Source organism: Arachis stenosperma, chromosome 3, assembly GCF_014773155.1.
Source record: "Arachis stenosperma cultivar V10309 chromosome 3, arast.V10309.gnm1.PFL2, whole genome shotgun sequence".
NCBI lineage: Eukaryota > Viridiplantae > Streptophyta > Magnoliopsida > Fabales > Fabaceae > Arachis > Arachis stenosperma.
The window spans coordinates 87,770,623-87,782,772 of record NC_080379.1 but is presented as its reverse complement, the minus strand read 5'-3'; the positions used below and the strand labels follow the sequence as shown (position 1 = coordinate 87,782,772).

Genomic DNA, 12,150 nt, shown 5'->3' with positions numbered 1-12,150 from the left:
TCTTGAAGATGAATTCTAGAGTTTCATGATGATTTGTTGAAATCTGGCTGGCTGAGAAGCCATGTCTAATTTCATTGGACCGAGGTTTCAACTTATCATCACAAGAGCTTGTTGATTTTTATCAATCTTGCTTTTGGAGCAGTGATCTGCTAAGGCTTGGCTGGCCTTTGGCCATGTCTAGTGTTTTGGACCGAAGCTTTCTTTGAAAGCTTGGCTGGCTGTGAAGCCATGTCTAATTCCTGGACCGGAGTCTTAGACTAGCATTGCACTGATTCCTGGAATTCTCATTAAGAATTTTGATATCTTTTTCCACTTAACTTTCGAAAATCACAAAAAAAAAAAATTCAAAAAGATCATAAAAACAAAAAATATGTCATGTTCCTTGTTGAGACACTAGTCTCATCTTAAGATTGGTGTCAATTGCATACATTCATTCATATATCTTAAGGATCTTCAAGTAATTCTTGATGATTTCTTACTCTGATCTTTGAATTCTTTTGGCTTGAGTGTTATGTGTCTCATATAGTGTCAGTAGTATACAAACTGCTAAGTTTGGTGTCTTGCATGCATTGTTATTTGATTCTTGTTGCATTTTGATTATTAAAAATCCAAAAATATTTTTAATTGGTGTCTTTTCAAGTCAATAATACAAAGAATTGAAGATTCAGAACATACTGCAGAGGAATTACATAGAAAAAGCTGAGCATTCAAAAATGCCCAGTGAAGAAGACAGACTGGCGTTTAAACGCCAGCCAGGGTACCTGGTTGGGCGTTTAACGCCCAAAGAGGTAGCATTTTGGGCGTTAAACGCCAGAATGTATACCATTCTGGGTGTTTAACGCCAGGATGGTGCTAGGGGGAAGATTTTGTTTTCAAAATCTATTTTTTTCAAGTTTTCAAAGTTTTTCAAAATCAAATCTTTTTCAAATCATATCTTTTCAATCAAATGTTTTCAAAATCAATTTCTTTCCTTTTTCAAAGATACTTACTAACAATTAAAGATTTGATTGAACATCTCAAGTTTGTTACCTTTTCTGCTGAGAGAGGTTTTATGTTTGAATCATATCTTTTCTTGTTAGGCAAGTCATTAATTTTCAAAATCAAATCTTTTAAAACATTGTTTTCAAAACATATCTTTTAAAATTGTTTTCAAATCAAATCTTTTCAATCATATCTTTTTAATCACATCTTTTTCAAAATCAGTTTTTAATCAAATCTTTTTAACTTCTAATTTCAAAATCCTTTTCAAAAATCACTTGATTTCTTTCCCACTTTGAATTTTCGAAAATTATCAATCAATTTTTAAAATGTTTTTGACATCTTTCTAATTAATTTTCGAAAATTCTCTTCCCTCCTCCTCACATCCTTCTATTTATGGAGTACTACTCCTTCTTAATGCACAATTCGAACTTTATCTCATCAAGTTCGAATTCTTCTACCTTCTTTCTTCTATTTTTCTTTTCCTCTGACATCTCAAGGAATCTCTATACTGTGGCATAGAGGATTCCACATCTTCTTGTTCTCTTCTCTTTCATATGAGCAGGAGCAGAGACAAAGGCATTCTTGTTGAAGCTGACCCTGAACCTGAAAGGACCTTGAAGAGAAAGCTAAGAGAAGCCAAAGCACAACTCTCTTTAGAGGACCTGACCGAATTCTTCAAAGAAGAAGAACACATGGCAGCCGAAAACAACAACAATGCCAACAATGCAAGGAAGGTGCTTGGTGACTTTACTGCACCTACTCCCGACTTCTATGGGAGAAGCATCTCTATCCCTGCCATTGGAGCAAACAACTTTGAGCTTAAGCCTCAACTAGTTTCTCTAATGCAACAGAATTGCAAGTTCCATGGACTTCCAATGGAAGATCCTCATCAGTTTTTAGCCGAGTTCTTGCAAATCTGTGACACAGTCAAGACTAATGGGGTTGACCCTGAGGTCTACAGACTGCTGCTATTCCCTTTTGCTGTAAGAGACAGAGCTAGAATATGGTTGGATTCACAACCTAAAGATAGCCTGGACTCTTGGGAAAAGCTAGTCAATGCCTTCTTGGCAAAGTTCTTTCCACCTCAAAAATGGAGTAAGCTTAGAGTGGAAGTCCAAACCTTCAGACAGAAGGATGGCGAATCCCTCTATGAAGCTTGGGAAAGATACAAACAATTAATCAGAAAATGTCCCTCAGACATGCTTTCTGAATGGAGCATCATAGGTATTTTCTATGATGGTCTCTCTGAACTATCCAAAATGTCTTTGGATAGCTCTGCTGGAGGATCTCTTCATCTGAAGAAGACGCCTACAGAGGCTCAGGAACTCATTGAAATGGTTGCAAATAACCAATTCATGTACACTTCTGAAAGGAATCCTGTGAACAATGGGACAAGTCAGAAGAAAGGAGTTCTTGAGATTGATGCTCTGAATGCCATTCTGGCTCAGAACAAGATATTGACTCAACAAGTCAATTTGATTTCTCAAAGTCTGTCTGGAATGCAAATGCACCTGGCAGTACTAAGGATGCTTCATCTGAGGAAGAAGCCTATGATCCTGAAACCCTTCAATGGAAGAGGTGAATTACCTAGGAGAGCCCTATGGAAACACCTATAATTCTTCATGGAGAAATCATCCAAATTTCTCATGGAAGAATCAAGAGAGACCTCAACAAGGTTTCAATAACAATAATGGTGGAAGAAACAGGTTTAGCAATGGCAAGCCTTTTCCATCATCTTCTCAGCAATAGACAGAGAGTTCTAAGCAGAATACCTCTGACTTAGCAACAATGGTCTCTGATCTAATCAAAACCACTCAAAGTTTCATGAATGAAACAAGGTCCTCCATCAGAAATTTGGAAGGACAAGTGGGTCAGCTGAGCAAGAAAATTACTGAACTCGCTCCTAGTACTCTCCCAAGTAACACAGAAGAAAATCCAAAAGGAGAGTGCAAGGCCATAACCATGGCCGAATCAGGAGAAGAAAGAGAGGAGGTGGACGCCACTGAGGAAGACCTCAATGGGCGTGCACCAACCTCCTCTGAGTTCCCCAATGAGGAACCATGGGACTCTAAGGCTCAAAATGAGACCATAGAGATTCCATTGGAACTACTTCTGCCATTCATGAGCTCTGATGAGTATTCTTCCTCTGAAGAGGATGAGTATGTCACTGAAGAGCAAGTTGCTAAATACCTTGGAGCAATCATGAAGCTAAATGACAAGTTGTTTGGAAATGAGACTTGGGAAGATGAACATCATTTGCTCACCAAAGAACTGGATGACTTGTCTAGGCAGAAATTACCTCAAAAGAAACAAGATCCTGGGAAGTTTTCAATACCTTGTACCATAGGCACCATGACCTTCAAGAAGGCCCTGTGTGACTTAGGGTCAAGTGTGAACCTCATGCCTCTCTCTGTAATGGAGAAGCTAGGGATCTTTGAGGTACAAGCTGCAAGAATCTCATTAGAGATGGCAGACAACTCAAGAAAACAAGCTCATGGACTTGTAGAAAATGTTTTGGTAAAAGTTGAAGACCATTACATCCCTACTGATTTCATAGTCCTAGAGACTGGGAAGTGCATGGATGAATCCATCATCCTTGGCAGACCCTTCCTAGCCACAGCAAAGGCTGTGATTGATGTTGACAGAGGTGAACTGATCATTCAAGTGAATGAAGAATCCTTGGTGTTTAAGGCTCAAGGATATCCCTCTGTCACCATGGAGAAGAAGCATGAAGAGCTTCTCTCAATTCAGAGTCAAACAGAGCCCCCATAGTCAAACTCTAAGTTTGGTGTTGGGAGGCCACAACCAAACTCTAAGTTTGGTGTTGAACCCCCACATTCAAACTCTAAGTTTGGTGTTGGGAGGTTCCAACATGGCTCTGAGAATCTGTGAGGCTCCATGAGAGTCCTCTGTCAAGCTAATGACATTAAAGAAGCGCTTGTTGGGAGGCAACCCAATGTTTTATAATTAACTATTCTCTTTTGTTATTTTATCTTTTTTGTAGGTTAATGATCATGAGAAGTCACAAAATCAATGAAAAAAGCAAAAACAAAATGAAAAACAGGAAGAAAAACAGCACACCCTGGAGGAAGATGTGGCTGGCGTTTAAACGCCAGTGAGGTTAGCTGTTGGGCGTTTAACGCCCAGTCTGGCACCATTCTGGGCGTTTAACGCCAGAAAGGGGCACCAGACTGGCGTTAAACGCCAGAAAAGGGTAAGAACCTGGCGTTAAACGCCAGGAATGGGCACCAGCCCGGCGTTTAACGCCAGAAATGGCTCAAAACGTGATTTTGAGCAACATTTGGTGCAGGGATGACTTTTCCTTGACACCACAGGATCTGTGGACCCCACAGGACCCCCACCTACCCCACCACCACCCTCTCTCTTCTTCCCCCATTCACCAATCACCTCAATACCTCTTCCCCAAAAACCCTTCACCTATCAAATCCCATCTTTCTCTTCACCACTCACATCCTTCATAAAACCCCACCTACCCCACCATTCAAATTCAAATCACTTTCCCACCCAAACCCACCCTCAAATGGCCGAACAACCCTCTCCCCCTCTCCTATATAAACCCTCCTTCACTCCTTCATTTTCACACAACCTTAAACACCACTTCTCCCCTTCTTTGGCCGAATACAAAGCCATCCCTTTCTCCCTCATTTCTTCTTCTTCTACTCTCTTCTTTCTTCTTTTGCTCGAGGACGAGCAAACCTTTTAAGTTTGGTGTGGTAAAAGCATTGCTTTTTGTTTTTCCATAACCATTTATGGCATCCAAGGCCAGAGAAAACTCTAAAAAGAGGAAAGGGAAGGCAAAAGCTTCCACCTCCGAGTCATGGGAGATGGAGAGATTCATCTCAATGGTGCATCAAGACCACTTCTATGAAGTTGTGGCCTTGAAGAAGGTAATCCCCGAGGTCCCCTTTTCACTCAAAAAGGGTGAATATCCGGAGATCCGCCATGAGATCCGAAGAAGAGGTTGGGAAGTACTTACCAACCCCATTCAACAAGTCGGAATCTTGATGGTTCAAGAGTTCTATGCCAATGCATGGATCACAAAGAACCATGATCAAAGTGTGAACCCGAATCCAAAGAATTATCTTACTATGGTTCGGGGGAAATGCTTGGATTTCAGTCCGGAAAGTGTGAGGGTAGCGTTCAACTTGCCTATGATGCAAGGAGATGAACATCCTTACACAAGAAGGGTCAACTTTGATCAAAGGTTGGACCAAGTCCTCACAGTCATATGTGAAGAGGGCGCACAATGGAAGAGAGATTCAAGAGGCAAGCCGGTTCAATTGAGAAGGCATGACCTCAAACCCATGGCTAGAGGATGGTTGGAGTTCATCCAACGCTCAATCATTCCCACTAGCAATCGGTCCGAAGTTACTCTAGACCGGGCCATCATGATTCATAGCATCATGATTGGAGAAGAAGTGGAAGTTCATGAGGTTATAGCCCAAGAACTCTATAAAGTGGCGGACAAGTCTTCCACCTTGGCAAGGCTAGCCTTTCCTCATCTCATTTGTCACCTCTGTTATTCAGTTGGAGTTGACATAGAAGGAGACACCCCCATTGATGAGGACAAGCCCATCACTAAGAAAAGGATGGAGCACACAAGAGATCCCACTCATCATGAGATCCCTGAGATTCCTCAAGGGATGCACTTTCCTCCACACAACTATTGGGAGCAATTGAACACCTCCCTAGGAGAATTGAGTTCCAACATGGGACAACTAAGGGTGGAGCACCAAGAACACTCCATCATCCTCCATGAAATTAGAGAAGATCAAAGAATCATGAGAGAGGAGAAACAAAGACAAGGAAGAGACATTGAGGAGCTCAAGCACTCCATAGGATCTTCAAGAGGAAGAAAGAGCCGCCATCACTAAGGTGGACCCGTTCTTTGATTTCCTTGTTCTTTATTCTTCTGTTTTTTTTTTTCGAAAATTATGCTTTATGTTTGTCCATGTTTGTGTCTTATGATCATTAGTGTCTTAGTGTCTATGCCTTAAAGTTATGAATGTCCTATGAATCCATCACCTTTCTTGAATAAAAACGTGCTTAATTGAGAAAAAAGGAAAGAATTGCATGAGTTTTGAATTTTATAATAGTTTAATTATTTTGATGTGGTGGCAATACTCTTGTTCTCTGAATGTATGCTTAAACAGTGCATATGTATCTTGAATTTGTGGTTCATGAAGGTTGGCTCTTGAAAGAATGATGAAAAATGAGACATGTTACTGAGGATCTGAAAAATCATTAAAAATGATTCTTGAAGCAAGAAAAAGCAGTAAAAAAAAAAAAAGAGAAAGAGAAAAAGAAAGAAAAAGAAAGAATAAAGTTGTGATCCAAGGCAAAAAGAGTGTGCTTAAGAACCCTGGACACCTCTAATTGGGGACTCTAGCAAAGCTGAGTCACAATCTGAAAAGGTTCACCCAATTATGTGTCTGTGGCATGTATGTATCCGGTGGTAATACTGGAAGACAGAGTGCTTTGGGCCACGGCCAAGACTCATAAAGTAGCTGTGTTCAAGAATCATCATACTTAACTAGGAGAATCAATAACACTATCTAGATTCTGAGTTCCTAAAGAAGCCAACCATTCTGAATTTCAAAGGATAGAGTGAGATGCCAAAACTGTTCAGAGGCAGAAAGCTAAAAGCCCCGCTCATCTAATTAATACTGATCTTCATAGATGTTTTTGGAATTCATTGCATATTCTCTTCTTTTTATCTTATTTGATTTTCAGTTGCTTGAGGACAAGCAACAATTTAAGTTTGGTGTTGTGATGAGCGGATAATTTATACACTTTTTGGCATTGTTTTTAGTATGTTTTTGGTAGTTTTAGATGAGTTTTTAGTATATTTTTATTAGTTTTTAGTTAAAATTCACTTTTCTGGACTTTACTATGAGTTTGTGTATTTTTCTGTGATTTCAGGTATTTTCTAGCTGAAATTGAGGGACCTGAGCAAAAATCTGATTCAGAGACTAAAAAGGACTGCAGATGCTGTTAGATTCTGACCTCCCTGCACTCGAAGTGGATTTTCTGGAGCTACAGAAGCCCAATTGGCGCGCTCTCAACGGCGTTGGAAAGTAGACATCCTGGGCTTTCCAGCAATATATGATAGTTCATACTTTGCCCAAGATTTGATGGCCCAAACCGGCGTTCAAAGTCACCTCAAGAAATCCCAGCGTTAAACGCTGGAACTGGCACCCAAATGGGAGTTAAACGCCCAAACTGGCATAAGAGCTGGCGTTTAACTCCAAGAAGAGTCTCTACACGAAATTGCTTCATTGCTCAGCCCAAGCACACATCAAGTGGGCCCGAAAGTGGATTTTTATGTCATTTACTCATTTCTGTAAACCTTAGGCTACTAGTTATCTATAAGTAGGACCTTTTACTATTGTATTAAAGGACTTGGGTAGCTATCTTCATTTTATGCTATCTTAGATCATTGGGAGGCTGGCCATTCGGCCATGCCTAGACCTTATGCTTATGTATTTTCAACGGTGGAGTTTCTACACACCATAGATTAAGGTGTGGAGCTCTGCTATACCTCGAGTATTAATGCAATTACTATTGTTCTTCTATTCAATTCCGCTTGTTCTTGTTCTAAGATATCACTTGTTCTTCAACTTGATGAATGTGATGATCCGTGACACTCATCATCATTCTCACTTATGAACAAGGTGACTGACAACCACTCTTATTCTACAAGCAACCAAGGCTCTAGTGAATATCTCTTGGATTCCTGATTGCACGATGCATGGTTGATCGCCTGACAACCGAGTGCTCGCCTGACAACCGAGCCAACCATTCCGTGAGATCAGAGTCTTCGTGGTATAGGCGAGAACTGATGGCAGCATTCAAGAGAATCCGGAAGGTCTAACCTTGTCTGTGGTATTCTGAGTAGGATTCAATGACTGAATGACTGTGACCTGCTTCAAACTCCTAGCAGGCGGGGCGTTAGTGACAGACGCAAAAGTATCAATGGATATTATTCTGGCCTGACCGAGAACCGACAGCTGAATTCCGCTATGCTGTGACAGAGCATATGCAATCGCTTTCACTGAGAGGATGGGAGGTAGCCATTGACAACGGTGAAACCCTACACGAGCTTGCCATGGAAAGGGAGAAGAAGGATTGGATGAAGACAGTAGGAAAGCAGAGAGACGGAAGGGAAGGCATCTTCATGCGCTTATCTGAAGTTCCTACCAATGGATTATATAAGTATCTCTATCTTTATCTTTTATGTTATTTTCGTTCATCACCATATACATCTGAGTTTGCCTGACTAAGATTTACAAGATGACCATAGCTTGCTTCAATACTAACAATCTCCGTGGGATCGACCCTTACTCACGTAAGGTATTACTTGGACGACCCAGTGCACTTGCTGGTTAGTTGTGTGAAGTTGTAGTGATCACAATTTCGCGCACCAGTATGTAAACTTAGTGAATCAAGGCCTCAATCATATAAGTGCATGCATACATCAAACAGTGGAAATATAGAATTAAGTAAGACAAAGATTACAATTTTAGAGAGAATAACACACAAAAATAAAATATATTGGTTGATAAAATTCAACCAATCAAATAGGCTCAAAATCTCACTGGTTTTGTGTGTTCGAGCTCTAAACTATGTTCCAGTATAATATTTCTTCAAACAAGTTCAATAAAAATTTTAATTCAAATTAGTGAAATGCTATAAAAAAGTTTCTTGAAAAAGAAATTATTACTTCAACCAAGTGGTAAAATATGCACAAAATCAAACAAACATGCAAATGCAACAACTATTTTAACAAAGAAAATTTAAACATTGGTGTTGAGATAGGAAGGTACTAACCCACGGAGATCGGTATCGACCTCCCCACACTTAAAGATTGCACCGTCCTCGGTGCATGCTGAGATGTGCAGGTGGACGGGTGGTTCCAACTGATGCTTTTCTTTAAGAATTGTGCAGATAGACTTGTTTGTCTCCCCTTTTTAGAAGTTTCTTCCTTTTTTTTGTCTTTGGTGGCCAGCCTGAAAGAAGAGAAAAAGAAGAATAGTAACCCAGAAATAAAGATAAGAAAGCAAATAAAACATGGTTGGGTTAATGCCAAATAATGAGGGTCTCAATGACATGGCAGCTACAACATGCAAGTGAGAAAACAGTAGAAGTACATGGCAAAGCAAGAATGCAAAAATTTGCAACAATGGGGAAGAGAGTGTGGGTAGGGAGAGATAATATAAATTTATGTCAATGCAAAAGTAATACAGGTATAAAAGATTGGGATTGATTTAAATAATATTACCTAACCAGAATAAAACAAGTCACGAAGAACCCATAATAAATCAAGAGAAGATGCAACAGTTAAATAAGAAAATTTTAACACCAAAGGAAAAATAATGATTTTAAAAAAGAAAATAAAAATGTGCACAAAATTAATATACAATGAATGAAATATGCAAATAAATAAAATGAAAGATAAGAAGAATAAGAAGGGAAAGAAGGGAAGAAAGAAGTAAGGAAGAAGGGAGGAAGGAAAAATTAGAATTGGAGAAGAAAAGATAAGATATTTTGGCAATGTAGGGTAAGCTATGCGGCGCAAACGACTAGGACGCATCGGGGACGCGGACGCGCGACTTGCGCTTAAATTAATCGACGCGGTCGCGTCGGTCACATGGACGCGTGACGCATTTTTTGCTACTGGCGTGAGGGCAGCCTCGCGCTCACACAACTCTCTGTTCAAAATTCATTATTGCCAAATTCCAGGGCGACGTGGTCGCGTGGTCGACGCGATCGTGTGAGTGGCCATTATAGGGATATGACGCAGACGCGTCAGCCATGCGTCCGCATGGTAAGGCTTGCGCGTTCAGCACCAATCCAGCAGTGGTTTGTGCTTGTATTCATCCAAAAATCTCCACCAGTGTTTGGAATTCAAACAGCCTCCGGGGTCCCAAACAAGGCATATAAAGCCCTTGAGCAGTTTCAAACAGGTTCTCAGGCTTCCGGGGTGTTGAATGTCATAGCGGATTCCAGGATCCCAAACATTGCTTTTGCACCCGTTTTCTTGTTGATCAATATTGTTCCATTCGGGTAGTAGGCAATCTGAATTCTCACTAAAGCGGCCAAACAACTTCCTAGACCCATTCAGTTGAGCTCTACACTAACCTTTGCATTTAAACTTAAAGCTTCCAACCATAATGAACTTTGCAGGACAATTCTTACCACTGACCATCTTCCGCTTACTCTTAATGCCACAAAGAGCTCTAAGTTGACCATCCGTCTCCAGTAGCCCATATTCAAGTGGAATTAAGAAGCTAAGGGATATGAATTTTACCCACTTGAATGTTGTGAAGGATGATGGCAACTTAGGGGGAGTGGTTTCTAATGAACTTGCAAGCTCCACTCCCTTGTGCTCTTCTTTGACCTCTTCCACCTCTTTGCAAGCTTCTTCAATTTCAACCTCTTCCTCTTGGTAGCTTTCTTCTGGTTCAATTTATTCTTCATTGTTCACCAAGGGCATGGGAGGTTGTGCTTCTTCTTCTGTAATCTCCATGTCAAGTCTAATGGGATAGGATTCAAATGTAGATAAGAATTCATTAATGATTGAATCCATCTCTTGATCATCCCCTTCAAAGTCTTCAGCCATGAGATGCCTTGGAGGTTGTACACCCTCCTCAACATCAATTTCAAACGTCTTTGAAGGAGGCTCTATCAATGGACTTTCCAATGGAGGTTCAGCATCTCCTAAGTCTTTAACCACTTCATCTTCTTCAATAATTCCGGCTTCCTCCACTTGTTCCAGTAAAATTCATGCTCCTTACTGTTCATCGGAGTTTCTAACGTCTCCTTCATGCTACCTTCTTCATTAGATTGTCCAAATGAAGCCATGGGGGTTCCTTGAGTGTCCGAACGTCGGGAAGGTAATCAACTTATTGCTTGATCCAGGTGTTTAAGTATGAAATCGTATTCATCCTTGATGATTTCCTGTTCAACTATTTCTTCACCTTCAAGTACAAAATCCTCCTTGTTGTCTTTTTTCACTAGTTCTTCAATCGCGCTGTCAAATTCAAGGGTCTCTACTACCTTCACCTTTAGTGCCTCCTCTAGCTCCTTATGAAGTATGGATTCGCGGATATGATCCTTTCTCTCTTATTCCATGTCAATAGTATCATTGGGATCATATTGCTCTTGGATTGATGGATGTTGGTGCTCTTCCATGGATGGTGGTGATGGGATGGGTGGATCATTATGTGGTTGAGATGGAAGTGCATTGGAGCTTGAGGGTTGAATATTGGGGGTAGAGGGTTGGTCCATGCGGGATATAAGTGCTTGAAGAGTAGAGGTGAGACTAGTGATAGAGGCAAGTGTGCTCTCCATGGAGGTTTGGGGTGGGTAGGAGGGTTCATTTGTTGGGAGAAAAGGTTCATAATACCGAGGTGGTTCCTCTTGATAAGGATATGGAGATGGTGAGGTGGTGGTTTTGGGTATGGTTCATATGGTGGTTGGTGTGGTGAATAAGGATTGGGGTTATATAGAGGTGAATGGTGGAAAGGGGCTTGTGAGTGTGGTGGTTCAAAGCTATGTTTAGGAGGTGGTTCATTGGCATATGATGGGGCTTGTTGGTAACTACAAGGGGGTCCACCATATCTATCATTTTGGTATGCATTGTAGAATGGTCTTCGTTCATGATATCTTGGAAGGTGTTGTTGCCTAAAGGGTTGATCAGATCCTCTTGGCTCCGTCCATCTTTGATTGCTTTGACCTTGATGCATATTCCTATTATAGCTTCCTCTTCCTGCAACATAGTTGTAACCAGACTCATAGCCAAAGGGGTGAGAGTTCATAGTAGTAGGAGAAAATAAAAACAAAAACTAACAAAAAGAAAATATTTTGAAAAAGATTTGATTTTTTTTTGAAAAAATAAGATAAGATATTTTTTTGAAAAATATTTACAATAACCAATAATAAGGCACACGTTTGCAATTTCCCGGCAACAGTGCCATTTTGAAGAACTGAAGATTGATGGTTTAGAAGTTATAATAAATTATCGTTGCAAGTATAGTTTCTAAACCAAGCAATCAACCTTTCTTACAAACGTTATGGTTGTCACAAGTAACAAACCCCTTTAAAATTGATAACCGAGTATTTAAACCTCGGGTCGTCTTCTCAAGG

General features: G+C 40.4%; 1 non-coding gene across 1 annotated transcript; it reads right to left on the bottom strand.

Moving 5' to 3' along the window:
- Positions 1-2,078: 2,078 nt before the first annotated feature.
- LOC130971583 (small nucleolar RNA R71) lies at positions 2,079-2,186 on the bottom strand. The gene has a single exon (XR_009082795.1). It is a non-coding gene; the product is annotated as a small nucleolar RNA R71 (small nucleolar RNA).
- Positions 2,187-12,150: the final 9,964 nt, after the last annotated feature.